The sequence below is a fragment of the Tamandua tetradactyla genome, chromosome 1 (assembly GCF_023851605.1).
Source record: "Tamandua tetradactyla isolate mTamTet1 chromosome 1, mTamTet1.pri, whole genome shotgun sequence".
Lineage (NCBI taxonomy): Eukaryota > Metazoa > Chordata > Mammalia > Pilosa > Myrmecophagidae > Tamandua > Tamandua tetradactyla.
Window position 1 is genome coordinate 226,611,606 of NC_135327.1, and position 21,759 is coordinate 226,633,364.

The 21,759-nt window shown below is 40.5% G+C and overlaps 1 long non-coding RNA gene across 2 annotated transcripts; it reads left to right on the top strand.

The window, feature by feature from the left end:
- The first annotated feature begins 311 nt into the window (after nt 1–311).
- LOC143688272 (uncharacterized) lies at nt 312–21,529 on the top strand. 2 transcript variants are annotated; one of them, XR_013177923.1, is made up of 3 exons: nt 312–421; nt 1,867–2,067; nt 20,874–21,529. It is a non-coding gene; the product is annotated as an uncharacterized LOC143688272 (long non-coding RNA). The 2 variants fall into 2 exon arrangements; XR_013177924.1 differs by lacking the exon at nt 20,874–21,529 and adding an exon at nt 10,451–10,720.
- The last annotated feature ends 230 nt before the right edge of the window (nt 21,530–21,759 follow it).

The following is a 21,759-nucleotide window of genomic DNA, read 5'->3' on the forward strand; positions in this document are numbered from 1 at the left end:
ACCAAGGATGATGGGCAGCCAGCCCCAGAAGGCCAGTCTTTGGGAAGGAAGAATTGCCTTCATTTGGGCTTTTTCCTTAGCCTCAAAACCATAAGCTAATAAATTCCCATTGGTGAAATCATTGCACTTGTTGTTTAAGCTCAACCCGTTTGCTTGAGCAGCCAAGGAAAGGAAAACAATCTCCAAAGACACAATTTCCCAAAAGGGTCACAACCCTATAACAGTCAGGACTTGAACCTATCTTTTTGTGAGGACACAATTCAATCCATATCACCAAGGCAACTCCATTTTTTGTCAACATAACTAGAAAAGATGTTATTACAGGAGAGTTCCAATAAGGGAAATCAACGACAGCAACAGACAGACAACTTGATGATGATGATGATGAAAAAAATAAGAGCAGATCACATTTTTGAGTGGGGTAAGTCCTCCAGTTCTGATAACTTTCAAGGATCATCTGATTTAAGCCTTGGAAAACCCCATTAGGAAGGTGCTTTTTTTTTTTATCCCTACTTCACAGATGTGGAAAACTGAGATCTGGACAGGGTAAGTAAGTTTCCTGTTACCAGGCAGGTGCTAAGCGTCAGAAGCAATATTCTAGTCCAGGCCTCCAGCTCCAGCCTGCACGACCAGGTGACCAGGTGACCAGATGGCCAGACAGGGACATTTGATGACCTGAATCAGGAGCGGCTCCAGCTTTATTTCAACCCATTTCAACTGAGCTGCTGCCTAAAAAGAATGTTTTTTTCTAGACATAATTAGATCTGCTTGATTTGATTTGTCACATTAAAGGAAAGCTTGGGGGTTACTAAGATAATTTATAGGTACGCTAACACATGAGGAAGTTGTGCTTTTACCAGACAACTGAGGTACAAACAAGAACTAGGGACAACTTGGAATGCGGTGTTTTGCCAATAATTTTTCTAAAATTACAGTGACTGTTTGGAAAGTTTGCTGCTGTATAATCTTCTTGCTTAAGAAGGCTGGACGTCTCCGTTTCAACCTCCTCCCAACACATGGCACCGCTGGCCGATAGCTGCACAAAAATGCTTCTCTGTGCCATTTCAAATATTATTTTTGGATAATAGAGTGCTCAAAAGGCCACATGAAATATAATGAATGTGAAGATTTACATCTGGATATAACTGTAAAAAAGCAACATAAAAAGTACAAGATGATATGATTGTTAGGTTACAGCTGGAGGAAAGGCACAAAGATAAATAAACCAAAAATCTATTAACATGGTATTTTATGGAAATTGTACTTTTATGAGGCCGTACAGAAGTCCTTAGTGACCCATGAAAATTCCTACCTTTCAAGTGTTTTATGGAATTCCACAGAATGGCTTCCAATACAAACTCTAAAATTCTCTGGAGGCTTTGTAAAAATCTTACAATTTATAGTTCATAAAAATATAATTTGAACATTCTTAATGCAGCATAATTTCATAGTTTAGTGGCTTTGATTTCCAAAGATGATTAGGGTATCTCTTTTAAACATAATATGTTTTAAATTATCTACCCTTAGATATACTTGCCCAAATCCAAAGCTGTTGACTCATATTTTGCTATTATAAAATAAATAACATCAGAGTGAATGCATGAAATATGAGTTATTAAGCAGTTTGCCCTTATCCACCCCTTTGTAATGGACTATCTTGTACTTATAGAAAGAACAAAGATTTAATGATCCCATTAAGGTGTTTCAAGTGGTCTGGATACTTTAATTGTTCTGCTGAAATTTCTTAAGTGAAATATTGGTTCCATTTACTTACACCCCCTGGCCATCCAGGACATTATTCAATGGTGAAGCAAAGTAGGAGCAGAGAAGCAGAAATATTACACGTTCCCCTACTTTCTTTTCTAGACACATTTTTTCCAGAATGAGAAGAATGCTCCCCAAATCCATTAAAAGAAGGACACAATCTCAGAGTGAAACAAACCCAAGATCCATGAGAGGAGAAAAGGCTTCCTGTTTTCTTCCATCAGCCAGTTGGCCATGCTCAAGATCCTTGGATCTATTAGAAAACAAAGCAGTAGCTGCAGAAGAGACCTGGACAGAACACAGGTGAGCTGCACTTGCCTTGCCCTGAATCAGCGCTTCCCATGCCGTAGATGCCTACCGTCTGCCCTACCAGAGCCTCCCTCTCCTTCCCATCACAGTGGAACCCATTTTATTTAGAGCTCAAGCCCAGCAGACCATGCCAGGCTCTGGTTCTCAAAAGTAGCCCCCAAGGAATCCTCTCCCAGGCCCAGGTGCCCAGCCCTACCAGCACAGAGAGCCCTAAAGGAAGTGTGGGGACAATGTTGGCAAGAAAAGACCTAGAAGGTACTGGGATTGGAAAGGCTGTTTAAGAGAGAGACACCGGTTCCCAAGGAGAGGTGACAATATGAGATTCCCTGTGGCATACTTAGCCTTCCCATGGTATGAAGCCTGCATACCCTGCCTTTTGCTTCCACTAGTTCATGTTCCTCTCCCTTGCATATGAGACAATCAATCAATCTTTCTGTTTCTCTCATTTCTCAGAAAAGTTAGAAAAACTTGCCCCAGATGAATTCATAGTTCACTGGGGAAAAAGTTACAGCAATTCTCAACAAAATCTTATGTTAAAATTGTATCTGATTTCAGTGTAGAGGGAAATTTCTCTTCTTGCACTCTCTCTTGACTTTGTTTCCTTGCTTTCATTCTCCTCATGCGTTCTAGGACCATCTGGGGTCATGTCCCCAGGCTGTTCTCCCTCACAAGAACACTGAGGTCTTTTATCTGCAGGTTGGTCCCAATTTTTTGGTGTGGCCTTCAAGCCCACCTTCCATCCCAGCCGCCTGCTTCCATATCCACCAACAGCCCTGGGTTTGCACTGTCCTGGACTTCTCACAAGAGCCACGTGCTCGCTTGCTTTGCTCAAGTGTTCTTCTTTGAATGGAAAGGCCTTTCCCTCTATTTTGCTTAGCTTAATTCTCCTTATCCTTAAAGGCCCACTGTAATAATAGGGAGACATCCTCCATCCTGCCCAGGGAATTGATGGTTCTCTTAGCTGTGCTTCCACCGTGTTCCTCTCCTTCTCCTTTATATCAGGTCAGCTGCATACATTCTATTTCTCTCTGTGAATAACAAGTTATTTCATTTGTTCATTCACCAAATACTGAACATGTCTTCTGGGTGGGCGCCATGGGAGACACTGGGGCATAGCATCCAAATGCTATCTTGGGAAGGTTGTAAACCCTGCAGACAAAGTAGGATGATAGAGACATAGGGGGAAAAGTCCAGGTGCCCAAAAGGAGTCTGGCCTGGATGGTGAGGAAGGATAAAGGAAAGTGGGGTTGGATTGGGATTTTTTTTCAAGAAAATAATATTTAAGCTAACATACTTACAGGATGACCAGACATTAGGCAGGAGCCAGGTGGAAAGTGGTACAGGCAGAGAGAGGCCCCGTGGAGAGGGAGGTAGGGACAGGGCTCTTATGAGGAGTGGCCCCAAGCATGTGTGGCTTGAGAGCAGTTAAAAGGACTTGTGGGCATGCAGGCAGGGTACCTGGAGTGGGGAGCACAGAGACAGGGGTGCTATCCTGACAGCAGCTATGTATCACTGAAGAGTTCTGCAGCACAGCTGCCAGGAGAATCACCTTTTAAAGGACTGACAGCTGGGCAGGGAAGGGAACAGGCATGGGGGCCAGGTGAGGAGCTGGAGGCACAGGCCAGAGATGACAGAGGCAATTGGCAGGGGTTGGGAACAGTTCTCGCAGTGGAGTAAACAGGTAACTGATTAATGGGTTTAGACAGTGGCCTCAAGACCAACTGCTGCAGACATTATTTCTAATGCCGTGGGATAATTAGCTGACTGTAAATAGAATGTCTCCAATTACATTTTATTTGGATTGAACTCCTGTGATGATCCCCCAGAGTTACCAAGGACTCCCAGCAATTCATGATATACAATAATGCTAAACTGAGTGTGTGTGTGTATGTGTTTATCATGTGTGGATTGTATATTTCTTAATTTGCAAATTTGGGAGAAGAATCTTTCAAAACACATAAAACCACAAATGTATCAGGAAAGACAACTTTTTCATTTAAACCTCACTTTTAAAAAAATTCAGTTTAGGAAGGAAGAAAATGAAAGCAGGCCCATTAGAGAGCACCCCTGAGCTGTAGCTCCCTTATGGAATCACCTAACAAGAGATGCTGACAGTAGCTTGTCTTCCCTGTGTTTGTGCTTTTGCTGGGAGGTTTGGAAACTGTTTTCAAAGTAACCTACCCTGTTCTTTGGAGTCAATACAGTTAGTTATTTTTCTGTCCATCTAGCGAATGGTTTCCCCATTCACTGTTTCCTCCAACTGCATTAGAGCTACAGCAATCTAATTTAAAGGTTCCAGGTATTTCCCTCTGTCTCTTATTGTTCTGTCCATTTTACTGTTTCATGGAAAACAGGACTCCACTTCATCTCTTATATTTCTATGAAAAAATGAAATGAAAGGAAATGAGGAACTATTCTTAAGAAATTGGCTTAGCCACAAGAATAATGATTAACAACAACAAAAAGAATACTGATCAATCAATTTAAGGGGATTATAGTTAGGGTGGGCCATGGTGGCTCAGGAGGCAGAGTTCTCGTCTGCCATGCTGGAGACCTAGGTTCAATTCCTGGTGCCTGCTCATGCAAAAAAATACAACAAAAAAGGATTATAGTTAAGCTCCTCATTAGCAAACACCAACTATAAGCTTACACTCTCCAGCTGCCCCATCATTTTATGAGCCTGCATCTCAGATGCGATGATTTGCTTCCTTAATCACCTTGCATCTCATCCCCCACAGCCCTTTCACAGGGCAGGCAACCCACTTGCTGCAGCCCAATGGAAACTCAGCAGTCTCAGCCAGAATTTGATTTATTTATGTTTAGAGAAATTGCAGGGATTGTTCCCTAGAAGGCTAGAACCCAAATATGAAGGACCGGAAGGGAGCCTTTTGCTAGGCAAATTGGGTGGAGAGTCACCCACAGCCAAGCCAAGGGTCAGCAGCCCTGAACAAGATTGTTCCTTCTTGGAGGGAGGACATGAGGTCTCACCTCATATCGTAGGGTGGGAAGGTGAGGGTGAGTATGAAGTTGTGTGTCTGCGGCAGCCCTGCCATAGGCAGGCACGTGGACGTCACTTCCTGTGCTCCTTCCTGAGCTCCACGCGACATTACTGCCTTGCAGGGAGGACAGCCAGGATGTAGGGACTTGGATTCTGGAGCCAGAGTGCCTGGCTATTGTGGGATGAATTGAGTCCTCCTAAAGGATATGCTATGATAAGTCCTAACTCTAGGTTCTTTGAAGATGTACTCAAGTTAGGATGGGGTCATAGTGGATTAGAGTGTGCCCTAAGCCCAATGACTAGTAGTCTTATATTTAGGCACAGAGGAGATGTGGGGTCCAGTGAAGACAGAGGTTGATACTGCCACAAGCCAAAGCACACCAAGGATGGCCAGCCACCACCAGAAGCTTGGAGGAGTAAGGAAGGAATCTTCCCAGAGCCTCCACAGGGAGTGTGGCCCAGCCCACACCTGGATTTCATCTCCAAGCTTCCAGAACTCTGAGAGATTAATTTCTGTTGTTCTAAAACCATCCAGTTTGTGGCACTTTGTGGCCACAGCCCTAGGAAGTGAACCCAGATTTTGGTACCAGAAAGTGGGGTGCTGCTATAACTTACATCCAAAAATGTGGAAGTGGCTGTGGAACTGGGTATTAGGAAGAAGCTGGAAGAATTCTGAGGCACCTGATATAAGAAGTCTAGGTTGCCCTGAAGAGACCGTTGGTAAAAAGTATGGACATAAAAGATGTTTCTAAGTGAGGCCTTAGAAGGACAAGATGAACATCTTATTGAATGCTGAAGGAAAGGTGTTATTTGTTATCAAGTGGCAGAAAACTTGGCTGAATTGTGTTCTCATGTTGGGTGGAAAGCAGAAGACTTAAGCAATGAACTGGGATATTTAGCTGAGGAGATTTCCAAGCAAATGTGGAAGATGCAGTCTGGTTTTACCTTGCTGCTTATAGTATATTAATTGATGAATAACATCTAAGAACAAAAGAACCAGAACTTTATTATTTGGAACCTTCTCAGACTATCCATATGGCAAAAGATAATAAGGCATGTTCCAGGGAGACCACCAGGCTGTGGCTGGACCACCATCTGCTGGAGAGATTAGGTGTGTGACTCATGGCTCCAATCAACTATCTCAGCAGAAGCTGGGGACAGAGGTGGGGCTATCCAAGGCAGATCTGTGGAGGACCCTCATGTCTAAGGGGATGGGATTCCCTTGATATCCACAGAAGACCCACAGGGTTTTGAGAAGTTATACCACCAAAACCTCTGCAAGCTTGGATTGAAGAAGAAACAGGAAACAAAATGAAGGAAAGCTATGGGCCTTCTAGGACTCTACAAGCATGAAACAGACAAATAGTGCACCTCAGCTCTGAAAATGTGCTAACCTTCAAGAAAAGGGAAGAGTGACTCTAAGGGTGGCTCAGAGCCTGGTGGGCTGATGGCGCTTACGTGGGTCCAGAAGCTGGGGCATCAGGACACAGAGGGCTAAACCCAGGTCTTGAAACTTAACGTAACATTCCTGATGGGTTCTGACTTGTTTGGGACTCGAAACCCCTTTATTTAGATGAGATGCTGGTGGGTGAGGCTTTTGGGGAAGTTGGGAGGGGGTGAAGGCATTTTGCACATGGGAAGGACATGCGCTTTGGAGGGCTGAAGGGCAGACTCTGTAGGTTGAATTGTATCTCAGACAGTTATGCTGACGTCCCAACCCCAGCATCAGTGAACGTGACCCAATTTAGAAATAAGTCCCTTACAGATATAACCAAGGTACAATGAGGCCATCATGGATTAGGGTGGCCCCTTACATGGAGAGACAGACCTGAAGACACAGAGGGGACACAGAGATAAAGGCCGTGTCCAATGAGCCAGAGGCTGAGGTGAATCCTCACGCATCACCAAGGATGGCGGCAACTGCCAGGAGCTGGAAGAGGTGAGGGAGGAGCCCTCCCTGGAGCCTTTGGGGCCCAAGCCTGCCACGCTGCTGTGGGACTTCTGGTCTCCCCAACAGCCTGTTGATTTAAGCCACCCAGTTTGTGGTATTTTGAGCAGCAGCCCCGGAAAATGGAATACACTGGGTCTGAATTCTGGTTCTGTTCTTACTAGCTGTGGGGCATTGAGTCAGTCATTTAACTATGGGCTGCTTCACTTTTATCTTCTGCAAAACAGGATAAAAATGTTCTCTACTTCAACCAGATGCGTGTGGATTAATATAGAGGAATGTTATTATATTATAGCATATCATATATTATATCATATTATATAGAAAGCACATAGAAAGGGCTTGCCACATGGAAGTGTGTGTTGTCATTATCTTCATTTTCAGGTGAGAAAACTGGATTAAACAACCTAATCTAGTGTCAATAAATCGCAAAGCCAGGATTCCAACTCAGCTCATTTCATTTTGAAGTGTGTGTTCTTTCTGTCTATTTTCCCACCCTCTGAGCAGGATTCAAATTCAGGCCCTGACATGTACTAGCTCTGCAACTTTGACTCACTTATTCAGACTTTTTAAGACTCGGTTTCTCATCTGTAAACTGAGGGACACATGCCACAGGCTCAGTGTAGAGCAGGTGGTGAGTATATTCTGATCTCCCCTCCCTTTTCATCGAAGCTTTGGAAGCAGTGGCTGGGACTCTGAGGATTTGCCTGTCTTCTGGGTGAATCCACTTTAATTTTTCTGGCAACTGACTTATAAGAGGAAGAAAGCTCCAGATGGTTTGAAATATAAACCAAGCAACCACCTGAAAGTCACAGGACAGGCTTGGTCAGTGAATGGAGACGATGATAACCTTTCAAAGAGCTGAACTTTCATCACACACGTGCTTTTGCACCTTGTGCTCTGGATAAAATTGAATTATATTAAGAGAGTATTGGTTTCCTAGCAAAGGAAATGTTTCATCTAGAAATTCTAGATGGATGATGCTTCAAAGCTATAGGGAAAAATCTCAGAGACTCCTGGAAATGAACTGATCCTGGTGCTGAAGGATATGCGCTGAGTAATTCAGAGGTGAGCTGTGCAGGGCCTTTATCACCCTTAAAATAATTGGCTGTGATGTCATTCATCAATCAATAACAACAAAATCTGACCTTTATTACACACTTATCCTGTGCCAGATATGACACAATGCATTTTATGTACATGATCTCATTTTATCTATGCTATAGTCCTATGATGTGGAAACTATTATTGCTTCTATTTTATAGATGGAGAAAGCTAACTTGCCAGAAGTTGCTTGGCAAGTAAAGGATGCAACTAGATGTGGTAGAACCCTAACCGCTTCCTTTATTGCTTCTACTTTCCTTCTTGGCAACACGGGCAGACTATACTTCCCAGATTTTTATAGTTAGGCAAAGTCATGTGACTTTTCTAGCCTATGAAACATGGGTGGAGGTGATGGGGAGCGCATTTAGGCTAAGGGAATCAAGTGCTGGTATGTCCATCTATACCATCTTTTTCTCTTGCCTTGGCAAATTTGGAAGTCACATGTTGCGATAGTACTGTCTCAAGTCGGAGGGAGCATGAGTTCCTGAGACACTGAATTGAGAGAACCATTATAAATCAGCACCAGACTTCACATAAAAGAGAAATGTACAGTGCTTCCAGTTTTTTGTGTAATCAGTGTGTATTTCAATATTTGTTCTTGTATTGATGAGCTAGTACTATCCTAACTAAAAACTTGGTTAGAACATTTGGGATGAATTCAGAGTCCAAACTTCTTTTTTTTAATTAGAGAAGTTGAAGGTTTACAGAAAAATCATGAATAAAATACAGGATTCTCTTATACTATGCAATTATTAACACCTTGCATTGGTGTGGTACATTTCTTACAATTGAGGAAAGCCCAAATTTTTATAATTGTACTCTTAACTATAGTCCATGCTTTAACTTAGGGTTCACCATTCAAAGGCCAACCTCTTAACAACTGTATTTTTAAAACTATTTTAAATTGACAAATTTCACACACATACAGTCCATACATGGTATACAATTAATGGCTCACAATACCATCACATAGTTGATATTCACCATCGTGATCATTTTTAGAACATTTGCATCACTCCAGAAAAAGAAATAATAAGAAAAAACTCATACATCCCTACACCTTACCCCTCTGTTCATTGGCCACTAGTATTTCAATCTACCCAATTTATTTTACCCCTTATAAACCATAATTTGTTTATTTTTAATCTATATATTTTTTACTTATCTGTCCATACCCTTGATAGAAGGAGTATCAGACACAGGTTTTCACAATCACATAGTCACATTGTAAAAGTTAAATCATTATACAATCATCTTCAAGAATCAAGACTACTGGAGCACAGCTCAACAGTTTCTAGTACTTCCCTCCAGCCACTCCAATACACCATCAGCTAAAAAGGGATATCTATATATTGCATGAGAATAACCTCCAGGATAACCTCTCAACTCTGTTTGATATTTCTCAGCCACTGAAATTTTATTTTGTCTCATTTATCTCTTCCCCATTTTGGTCAAGAAGTCCTTCTCAATCCCATGATGCTGGGTCCCAGCTCACCCTGGGAGTTCTGTCCCATGTTGCCAGGAAGATTTACACCCTTGGGAGTCATGTCCCACATAGCGGGGAGGGCAGTGAGTTCACCTGCTGAGGTGGCTTAGAAAGAAGGGCCATATTTAAGCAACAAAAGAGGTTCTCAGGGGGTGACTCATAGGCATACTTTAAAGAAGGTTTAGTCTATCCTTTTCAGGAATAAGTTTCACAGGGGCAAACCCCCAGACTTAGGGCTCAGCCTGTTGATTTGGTTGTCCCCAATGCTTGCGAGAATATCAGAAATTCTCCAGATGTAACCACTGTATCTCATACCCTTCCAGTATCCAGTTCCAAAATTGGTCTTTAAAAATCATTCAAAGTACCATTGGGTAGAAAATTATAGGATGATTTGGATGTCTTCTTCTAGGACGTAGTGATGGGGTGAGGTTAAGAGAGCCCTTTGTGTATGAGTTCCCTGACTTCTGTGTGGCTGCCCTTTTTCATTTTGTGTGAATAATGGCAGCTAAGCAGTGCAGGTGTGCTGCTGACATGGTCATACATTTCTGCCTTATGTGAGCCAAGACCTCGTGCTTGAAATGATGATGTGACATAGGAAAAAAGCTGAAATGAAAATACTCACTAGAATCTTAAAAATACAACCCATATTTACAGAGTGCTTTGTGGTTTCCAAGTTATGCCCACACATATTTCCTCATTTGTTCCTCATGACAACACTGTGAAACCGGCAAGTCCAGTGTTACTACCTCCATTTCACAGATTAGAAAACTGAGGCTCAAACTAGATGGCAAAACTGAAGCTGAAGCTTGGATTTTCCAAATCCAACTATCTTTTTTCCTAGATGGGAGAAAACAGCCTAGAAGAGAATGGAAGAATTTTGTTAGCACTGCCACAATGACAGAACTCTAGAACCCTTGTCAAATCCAGGTAAGTAGAGTACCTTGGGATGTGACATTCGCAGTGTGGAGGACATAACCCCATATCCCAAGGAGCAAGAACAGACCACAACAAGGCTGACTTCCACACTCTTGGAGTTCAGTATGTTCCTGCTTTTGAAGGACCCTGAGCACCCAAAGGTGAAGAGGCAGAAAGATCTAGAACACAGCCAAGGTGCTGGCTATAGCAGAATTACAAAATAAGATGATGGAAACACTTCCAACTCGGAAAATGTATCTTCTGTTGGCAAAGGGAAATAAAGTCTTTGTAGAAGACAAAGTTGGATGAGAAGTAAAAGAGAATTGGTGCTGTGTATGCAGATGGTATTGGCTAGATGCAAACCCAATCTTCCAGGGAAGTTAGTCTCTGGTTATTACAGAATTTGGTCCAACAAATTGTTGAGCAATGCTACTCTTGGAACAGGGATGATTATTCCCCTGTGTAAGCTATTTTCCAAGAAAAAAAACTATCCCACTTGGAAGCTGCATGAATTCTTCCAGCCTTTTAAGCTACATTGATTAAATGTACAAATTAGCCCACAAATGAATCTCTGGTGTCCTAAGAGTGAACACAGCTTCCTGTATGTGTTCACTTGATCCTAGTCTGTATGACATGGAAAAAGCCAGAAACATTAGCTTTGTGGTCTTCTGAGGAATATTTTGAACAGTAAGAAAAGAGACTAAGGTCCTAGGCAGGAATCAGCACCGTCATCCTTTACCATTTGGAGAACTAGAGGGTTGTAAACAGGAGGGGCATTGGAGAGAGTGGGTCACCCTGGTCTGTGGCCAGGCAGAAGAGCTGTGGCATCTGAAGGCAGACAGAACCGAGCTGGAGCCTGGATTCACTGTGACCTTGGGCCAATTATTTTACTTTTCTGAGCTGCAATTTTCTTAAAACTAAAATGAGTTGAAGCATACACAAAAATAATTCCTAAAATGAGGACATTAATAGCAGCCTTAGAACAACTTGAGCCTGCTGTGCTGCCTCTGACTCTTCAGACCTTTTCTTATTTTCCCTTTGCCTGGAACATTCTCCCCCTCCCCCATCGCCCTGGTTGTCTGGCTACTCCCGTGTGGCTTAGGCCACAGCACAGAGGCTCCTACTTCTTCCAGGGCTGCATGGTGTCCACGGGAACATATGGGGCTCCTTGAATCCTTGCCTCCAAAGTAATACTTTTCACACTGTGGTAATATCCTGTTTCCATGTCCCTCTTTTACACTAGACTGCAAATTTATTAAATAGAAGGGCGGGGTCTTTTATCATGCAAATCTTTACACCAGTGCAGCAACTGGCACAACACAATAAACAGGAATTCATTCATTCCTTCATTCAGCAAGCATCTGTGGAGCACCAACTATATGCTGGGCCTTGTTCTAGACCCTCAAGATACAACAGTAAGGAAAACAAAAATCAAAGCCCTTATGGAGCTTATATTCTATAGGAAGAAAAAGACAATGAACAAATAAATAAGTAAAATATATAGTATCAGATGGTGATAGACTATCTCCAATCTCAATCCAGCCCTATTGTTAACCCAAAGCCCTTTCCATTGCCAGCCCTTTATATAACCTTAGGCTTATCATCAGCCTTATCGATTCCATTTCCATCTACATATCTCCAACTTGAAATTCATCTCAGTTACCATCCCCTATGAATTAGTTAATGAATAAATGAACAGGAGAATTATTTTGTGTATTGTTTGAGATAATGCCAGTAAAGGCCCTACCAGAGGCCTCGGCCAATTTAGGTGCTCAAGAAATAATTTTAGAAATTTATTGATTCGAGATTGTCATCCCACCTTGCTGCATTGTCTGTCATGGAATCTTGTGACATATCATTAAAATCTCAGCAGATCGTAATTGATGAGCTCTAAAGCCAACACTATGAAAACACATGGGAGAAAACGTTGGAAGTCACCCAACAGGCATCATCCGAACTTAATCTGTAGCTGCTGTCTTCTCATCAAGCATCCATTGAATTCTCACAACATATCAATGCAATGATAACCAAGAAATCCTAGTAATCTTAAGGAAGGAAAAAAAAAACAAAACAAACATTGCAGCAGAGTCTAGACTGTTGCCAAGATTACAGCTGCAAATAATCACTACTTGCATGATGGGTCAACCCAGTGGCCCAGGGGCTGGTGGAGCAGAGGAGCCTGATTCAAACTGCTCTGCCACTTACTGGCCCTGAAACCTTGCAATGCCCTTAATGCTTCTCATTTGATTTGTTAATATTTAACTGTAATAATAAAATCATTTCCTGCGCTGGTTTGAAGCTATTACATACCCCAGAAAGGTAAATTTTAATCCTGATCCAATCTTGTGGGGGAAGCCATTTCTTTTCATCCTGATTCAAAATTGTAGGTGGAAATTTTGGTTAGATTATTTCCAAGGAGATATGGCATGCCCAACTGGGGGTGTGACCTTTTGATTACATGGAGATGTGACTCCACACATTCCAGGTGGGTCTTCATTAGTTTACTAGAGTCCTTTAAAAAAGAGGAAACATTTTGGAGAGAGTCAAAGCTGACAGAAACTTCAAAGCAGAGTAGACAGGCAGAGAACAGAGACAAAGATATTTAAAGATGCCTGGGGCACAGCAGACTTTGCCACGAGATACTAAGCAAGCCAGAACCTGGAGAGAGCCAAGGGAAACCAAGAGATGAAAGCCAGCCCTAGAGAACCCAAGTGACAAACCTTCACAGGAACAGAGGTTGAAAGCAATGGAGCCCAGGAGCAAGGGACCAGCAGACACCAGTCACTGCCTTCCCAGCTGACACAAGTGTTCCCATCAGCCTTCCTTGAATTAAGGTATCTTTCACTGGATACCTTAGTTTGGACATTTTTATAGGCTTAGAACTGTAATCTTGTAACCTATTAAATTCTCTTTATAAAAGCCATTTCATTAAAAGAAGCCATTTCAGTTCTGGTATATCACATTCTGGCAGCTTATAAACTAATACACCCCCCATGCAGGGTCATTGCAAGGATCCAATCGGTTAATAAATGTAGAGGCCTGGACGAGTGCCTGGCATAGAAGGTGTCAGTAGATTGTAGCAATTCTTGATTTAAGATAGGCACCCCACCTCTCATTGCAACTGAAGATGGCTTAGCAAACAAACTAAAGAATTTTAATTATGAAGAAGTTATAATTTTCTCACTTTGTTTTTTCCCAGATAATTTCTATGTCGAAAATTGAACACTTTTCTACTTGTTTAAATAAAAATTTCTTTCATGGTCCTTGTGTCAACATTATCATAAATGACTTTCAGTAAGTTGCTTTTTAAAAAAGGAAATCTTTTCTTTAATATGATAAAGATTAAATACCAAAAAGGGAAAAAATAAAGGAATGACGCTATTTTTCTGGTATAAAATTTATAGCGGCAATTTCTTTTTGGTATCTGGATTTAAGACACTTGCAATGTTGTTTTGCACAAATATAAGAAATCACTGTCAGAGAAATGAATTCTCACTATGCATATATCACACAGTCTTGTGCATTTCTACAAAGCAGAAAACATAAATAATTCTGAGAAGTAACAAAACAACTGGAAGTGCAAATATTTAGGAATCAGATAAAAACAATCAGACTTAGAAAATATGTTTGGAGTCATCTAGAAAACAACTGTTCTTTTCATAGCTTTTTGCTTTTGTACATGAGGAAATCTTGTTTTACTAGAAGTGTCTGTGTATTTTCTGTCAGAGTTTTATGTAGCTTGTGAACTTGATAGATATCTTAATTTTCAAAATGTTTATTTAAGATTTAATAGGAGGATAATGGGAATTAGCCCAAGTATCCCTAAGAGGTAAAAGCCCAGTAAAGAATGTTCTGAGATGCTTCCCATCTCGTCACTTCACTATCTCACTTGCTTTCTTTTGTCTTCACAGTACCTAGAACTTTCTACCTTCCATTATTTAGTGATGGACCTTTCATATCTATTTACCCAGGGTGAGCTCCTTGAGAGTTCACAGACTAACAGATTGCCCTGTATACAGTTGACATTTAATAAAGGTTTGACAAATTAATACATTCTACAGACAAATAAGTAATAACAGAGCCCCCTGTTGAGATTAGTGACTCAACACTAATTTCCCAGCTGCTAAATTAAACATTGTGCAAAAGGTTGGCTTAAACGAACAAACAAAAAATGTATTGGCTTGTGATCTTGAGGCCAGGGGAAGTCCAAACTCGAGATGTCATCAAGGCGATGCTTTCTCCCAGAAGGCTGAGATATTCCGGGCCTCACTGTGTGGTCCTTGGCTTTTCCGTCACATGTCAAAGCATGTGCTGGTATCTTCTCCCTTCTCCCTTCAGGTTCCATTGACTCACAGATTCTTCTCACGGCTTTCTTTGCAAATAAGGACTGCAGCCATACTGGATTAAGTTTGGACACTCCTTAGTAATAACATAATTAAAGGTCCTATTTACAAATGGGTCCAAACCCACAGGACCAGGCCTTTTGTGGGAGAAATGATTCAATCCTCAACAGTGACTACGTCAAAATTAGACCTGGCTCCTCAGACTTCTAGGTGGATTGCATTTTCCATTCATTCATTTGTTCATTTTATTCTCGTATATACCCACGCCTATCATTTTAGTTTGCTGGAGCTGCTGTGACAAATATTGAACAATGGGATGGATAAACGTCAAACACTTATTATCTTAGGGTTTGTAGGGCTAGCAGCCCAAATCAAGGTGTCAGCAAGGCCATGCCTTCTCCTGGGATCAGTGGAGTTCTGATCACGGTGTCCTCCACCACGCGCTGATCTCTCTAGGCTCGCTGGCTCCTTCTGACTTCAGGATTCTCGCATCTGACTTCTGGTTTCTGGCGTCTACTGATTTGTGGTTTCTAGTTACTGACTGTTCTAATTTGCAAAAGCTGCTGGAATGTGATATACCAGAAACAGAACGGCTTTTAAAAAGGGGAATTTATTAGGTTGCAAGGTTATAGTTCTAAGTCCATGAAAATGTCCAAATTAAGGCACCAACCGGAGGTTACCTTTACTCAGGAAAGGCCAATGAAGTTTGGGGTTTGTCTCTCAACTGGAAGGACACATGGCGAAGTCTGCTAGCTTTCTTTCCTGGCTTCTTATTTCATGAAGCTCGCCCAGGGGCATTTTCCTTCTTTATCTCCAAAGGTCTCTGGCTGCATGGGCTCTAAATCTTTTTATAAAATGGTTCCATCTTAAAGGGCTCCAGTAAGCAACACTACCTTGAGTGGGTGGAGATACATCTCCATGGAAACCATCTAATCAAAAGTTACCACCCACAATTCGGTGGGTTACATACCCATGGGTAATCAAAAAGCTCCCGCCCAGCAATATTGAATGAGGATTAAAAAACATGGCTTTTCTGGGGTCCACAACAGATTCAAACTGGTACACTGACTACTGTCTTCCCAACGGTTGTGTCTGATTTCCTCTCTATATGCATTCTGTCATATGGATGAAGATCCCCCATGATTCGTTTGTCCAACCTGAACTAATAATATCGTCACAATGTCCTATTTCCAAATAGCTTTACAGTCACAGGAGTGTGGACTAAGTTCTGAATATATCTGTTGAGGGAGTTTTGACATGTACCAAAAACTATCCTAGGAATGTGGGGTAGGTACATCAATAAACAACAACAACAGAGCAGAGCTAAAAATAAAATAAAATCCATGCCCTCTTGGAGCTTATTTACCTTCTAGTGAAGGGACAAGGACAGTCAAGAATAAAAAAAAGCATTTATGATATATGAGGCGCAACCCTCTTTTCAGAACCACAGCGCAACTTAGAAACACAGCATTTATCATCTCTTTAAGTCACACAGAATATTTCACTAAATCTACTATCCCTCCAAAGCACCTGAAAAAGTAGGATTTACCTGTAATTTCTGAGGGGCAGGTGTGGCATTGAACATGACCTTCAACACAATCTAAATTTTAAATCCTGGTGAAAAAATGCCCAAATGCAGTCTTCTTGCTGTTGTTTATTTAATCAGTACATTCTCAGGCACTCTTCTGAGTACCTTTTTGAAACTTTAACATAATAACCTTACGAGGGAAGTATTATTATCATCCCATTCTACAGGTGAAAAGACCAAAGCCCAGAGAAGTGTTTCGGAGAAGTTTCTTCCCCAAAGTCACACAGCTGGTAAGAGATGGGATTTGAACTGAGGCTGTTTCTCCAAAATCTATGCCCTTATGTACTAGCAGACTAACTCATCTTGTTTCTATGGGATTTCCACCGATGCCAGAAAACAAAGACCCAGTCCAGCTAACTTGACAGATGGATTACATGTCATCTAATTCTGTATGTGAGAACTCAGATATCAGATTAGGTCACAGACGTGCAGGACAGGCATCTCCTTCATTCCATGTTAGAACGGGTGAAGGTAACTGAGTAAATAACCGGAGTTGGAAGGATCTGAGCTTCTGAATTAGGAACAAATATTTCTGTACCCTGTCAAGGCTGTGAAGAGGATGGAAATGCAATAAATTCTCAATTATTCAAATTTAAATTAGGTCCATTTCCCCTCACCTAGACCGGTCTTCCTGACTGTTTTCCTTAGTCCTTGTCACCACCTGTGAGACTTGGTTTTGCTCACTTATGGTGTGTGTTTTCTGGGGCCCTGCACTAGAACATAAGCTCCAGGAGGGTAGCATTTTTGTCCTCTTAGTTTCCTGCTCTCTGTCATTGCCAAGAATGGCTTCCCTATAGTAAGACAGCCAGTACTTACTTATTTAACACACAAGTAAACATTGAAATATTTTATCAATAAATACAATTTAGTAAATGAAAAAAATGTTACGGCAATTTTACGGTTTCATTTCTAACACAACTTACTTCAACTGAGGCATCACCTCCTCACCTCATCCCCTACCTTTTGTTGAAAAGGGAGATGAGGAGGAATTCCAGTTGACTGAGATGGTGGAGTAAGATGCTCCAGGGTTCTGTTGTCTCACAGAATCTTTGAAAAACTAAAAAATACTGTCAGAGCTCTCTTCCTCAACACTCCATGAAAACTTATAGGGTTGCACTATGTGGACAAGTGCCAAATCAAGAGAAAGCAATTTAAAAGTGATAGGAGAAGCTTATGGGTCCCAGGACAGTGTAGAGCATGTTGTGTCCCCCTGTAGGTCCCTCTCCCTGTTGCAAAGGGAGCAGAGTAAAATATTTTTATTGATAAATCTGCACACACACACAGTCCATCCACAGTATACAATCAGTGGCTCATAATATCATCACATAGTTGTGTTTTCATCACCATGATCATTTTTGGAACATTTGCATCACTTCAGAAAAAAAATTAAAAGAAAAAAGAGAAGACTCACACCCCTTACCTCTCCCTCTTATTGGCTACCAGTATTTCCATCTACCCAATTTTTTCTTACCCTTTTTCACCTGCTATTATTTATCTACTTATTTTTCCTTATTTTTTTTTACTCATCTGCCCATACCCTGGATAAAAGGAGCATCAAACACAAGGTTTTCCTAATCACACAATCACATTGTGAAAGCTATATAGTCATACAGTCTTCTTTAAGAATCAAGGCTACTGGAACACAGTTCAACAGTTTCAGATACTTCCTCCAGCCACTCTAATGCACCATGAACTAAAAAGGGATATCTATATAATGCATAGGAATAACCTCTAGGATAACCTCTTGACTCTTTTTAAAATTATTTCTCTCTTCCCCTTTTTGGTCAAGAAGGCTTTCTCAATCCCATGCTGCTGGGTCCCGGCTCCTCCCAGGAGTTCTGTCCCACATTGCCAGGGAGATTTAAACCCCTGGGAGTCATGTCCCATGCAGGGGGGAGGGCAGTGAGGTCATCTGCTGAGTTGGCTTAGAAAGAGAGGCTACATCTGAGCAACCAAAGAGGTTCTCTGGAGGTGACTCTTAGGCATAATTATAAGTGTGCTTAGCTTCTCCTTTGCAGAAATAAGTTTCATAGGGTTGAACCCTTAGATTAAGGGCCCAGCCTATTGAATTGGTTGTTTCCCCTGCTTGTGAGAATATCAGAAATTCCCCAGATGGGGAAGTTAAGCATTTTCTCCTTTTTTTCCCCAGTCCTCCAAGGGGACTTTGCAAATACTTTTTTATTCTGTGCCCAAATTACTCTTGAATGTATCAGGGCATCACACAAATCTGTATAAACAAACCAACAAGATCCCATGCCCTATTCATGATTCCATGTAATTATGGTGTTCACAGTAAACTGACCATAAAAGTTAAATTAGATAATGAGCTACCCAAAATATAAATACTGCACCCAATAAACATCTCTCCCTTTGATCTTACATAGAAGTTGAAGTTTTGAAACATGGGCCATATCATCCTTTACCTGTATTCTGATTTACCCTAGTCCTATCCAGAGTAGCTTCATTCTATATCTCTAGTTGAAGTCTGATCACCTTTTCAGCTTTTTAAACAGTTGCTATATAGGCTAATGCTGACTTTCACAGCTTCAGAGCTCTAATTTTGAGTCTTAGGTCAACACCCTTTCTTGATAAAAACACTTAAAAAATTGGGAATAAGAGAAAGTTTACACAACATAATAAAGGACCCACATGAAAAACCCATTAACATCAAACTTAATGGTGAAAAATTGAAAGCTTTTCCCCTAAGATTAAGAACAAGACAAAGATGCCCATTGTCACCACTGCTATTCAACATTATTGTAGTGGAAGTTCTAGCCAGAGCAATTAGGCAAGAAAAATAAATGAAAGGCATTCAAATAGGAAAGGAAGAAGTAAACCTCTCTCAATTTGCAGATGATATGATCCTATATAATAGAGAGAAAGACCTGAAAAATCCACAACAAACCTACTAGAGCTAATATAAAAATTCAGCAAAGTGGTAGGGTTCAAGAGCAACATGCGAAAATCAGTAATGTTTCTATACACAAGGAATGAAGAATCTGAACAGGAAATCTAGAAAATTCCATTTGCATTAGCAACTGAAATAATCAAATTCCTAGGAATCAATTTAATCAAGGATATAAAGGATTTGTATACAGAAAAGTAGAAATCATTGCTAAAAAATATCAAAGACCTAAATAAATGGAAGCACACCCTGTGTTCAGGGATTGATAACCTAAGTATCGTTAAGATGTCAATTCTGCATAAAGTGATTTACAGATTCCAGTAGACTTCTTTACAGAAATAGAAATGCTAATCTTCAAATTTATATAGGATAATAGGGACCCTCATTAGCAAAAAACATCTTGACAAAGAAGAGTGAAGTTGGATTTCCTGATTTCAAAAATTACTACAAAGCTATAGTAGTTAAAATAGCATGGTACTGGCACAAGGACAGACATATAGAACAGCGAAATCAAAGTGAGAGTTCAGAAATTAACTGTTACATCTATGGCCAACTGATTTTTAACAAGGTTGTCAAGTCCACCCAACAGGGGAAAGAATAGTCTACTCAACAAATGGTTTGGAAAAACTGGATATTCATATACAAAAATTAATTCAAAATGGATCAAAGACCTAAATATAAGAAACAAAACTATAAAATTCCTAGAAAAAAGCATAGGGAAGCAGCTTCAGGACTTCATGTTAGGCAATCATTTCTTAGACTTTATACCAAAAGCATAAGTAGCAAAAGAAAAAATAGACAAATGGGACGTCATCAAAATTTAAAATTGTTGTACATCAAAGGATTTTATAGTGAGAGTAAAAAGATAATATGGAGAATGGAAGAAAACATGATGCTCTCTGAAATACCTCCCACTCTCACCATTCTGCAGCCCAGAATATTACCAAAATGATTTACACTTTGGAAAGATGGTTTCTTATAGACTCTTGAAGATAGGCTATGTGGATTGTTATGTGATGATATTATTGTCCCGTGGGTAAGTATTAAAATAATAAGAAATGAAATAAAGAAGAAAACAGCACTCACAAGGCAGTGATCATTCATATGAAATGCTAGTCTACGTTACTGTTTTTTAATTTATCTGGGATTGAAGTAATCAATTGTATTTTCTGAAAAGCACATTGTTTGCTATGGGCATGTGAATTTAAACTAGACAATAACAACGTACATGGGTAAAATATGAATTAAAAATGAATACATCTATAATAAAAACAGACATATACAATCTGAGACCCTAAAATAAATCAGGAAGCCCTAAGGAGATAATATAATAAAGCTGCTTCCCCCTTTCTATTTCATTTTGATTGAGTGATCTAGAAATTGCCCATTGGGGCAACTCTAATTTTCCAGGATAATCCATTAACAAGAGAACATTTTAGTCAGTTGTTTTTCTCTACATGATCTTTCCTCCTACATGCCAAATAGCCTCCTTCCTTTTTTTTGTTTAAACCAGGACAGACAACTCGCATGGAATTGGAAGCACACAGAGGCATGCATGATCTTCAGAAGCCTGCAGAGAAAAATGGGAAGCTGGCCAGGAGAAAGTGGAACAGCATTTTGTAAAGTGGGTATGGCCAAAAAGAATTCTGTGGGATTTACACATAGTAACTACATGAAGCTGAACTAATCACTAGACCCTAAAAGCAAATATTCTCAAGGTGCAAAATCCAGCTTGTAAAGTTACAGGAGAGCTGACAGTAGATACAAGAACTTGTAGAGTCCCACTACAGCTATGGATCGATTTCATATGCCAGAATAGAAATTCCATTTCTCCTTTGCTAACAATCTTGCCACCTCATACATGTGGAATCCTACAGAGGTGGACCCTTAAAATAATAATTATTACTACAATGAGAAACTAAATAGAAGAGAATGATTTCCAATTACAGCAAGCGGAACACATTTTAACTTAAGAAATATTTGATTTATAAAATCTCTTTTGCACAATAAAAGATTTTTATAGCCTCTTGGAGTTCTCTGAGATGAGGTTTTTAAATGTAAAATTTACATACCGTGAAATGCAAGCTTTCAAATGAAATTTTGTCGAGTTTGTATGCATCCATGCAAACCTCTCCTCAGTAGAAAACATCACCCCAGAAAGTTCTTTTATGCCCCTTTGCAATCAATTCCAACCCCCACCATAAACCAACTGCTCTGATTTATACCACCACAAATTAGTTCTGCCTGCCTCTGAACCCTATACTCATGGAATAATAATATACTATGAACTACTTTGTGTCTGGTTTCTTTCATTTAATGGCTGCATTATTCAGGATTCTCTAGGAAGCAGTAGCAACAGGAGACCTATATACTGTGATGGAGTTGGCCTCACAAATTTA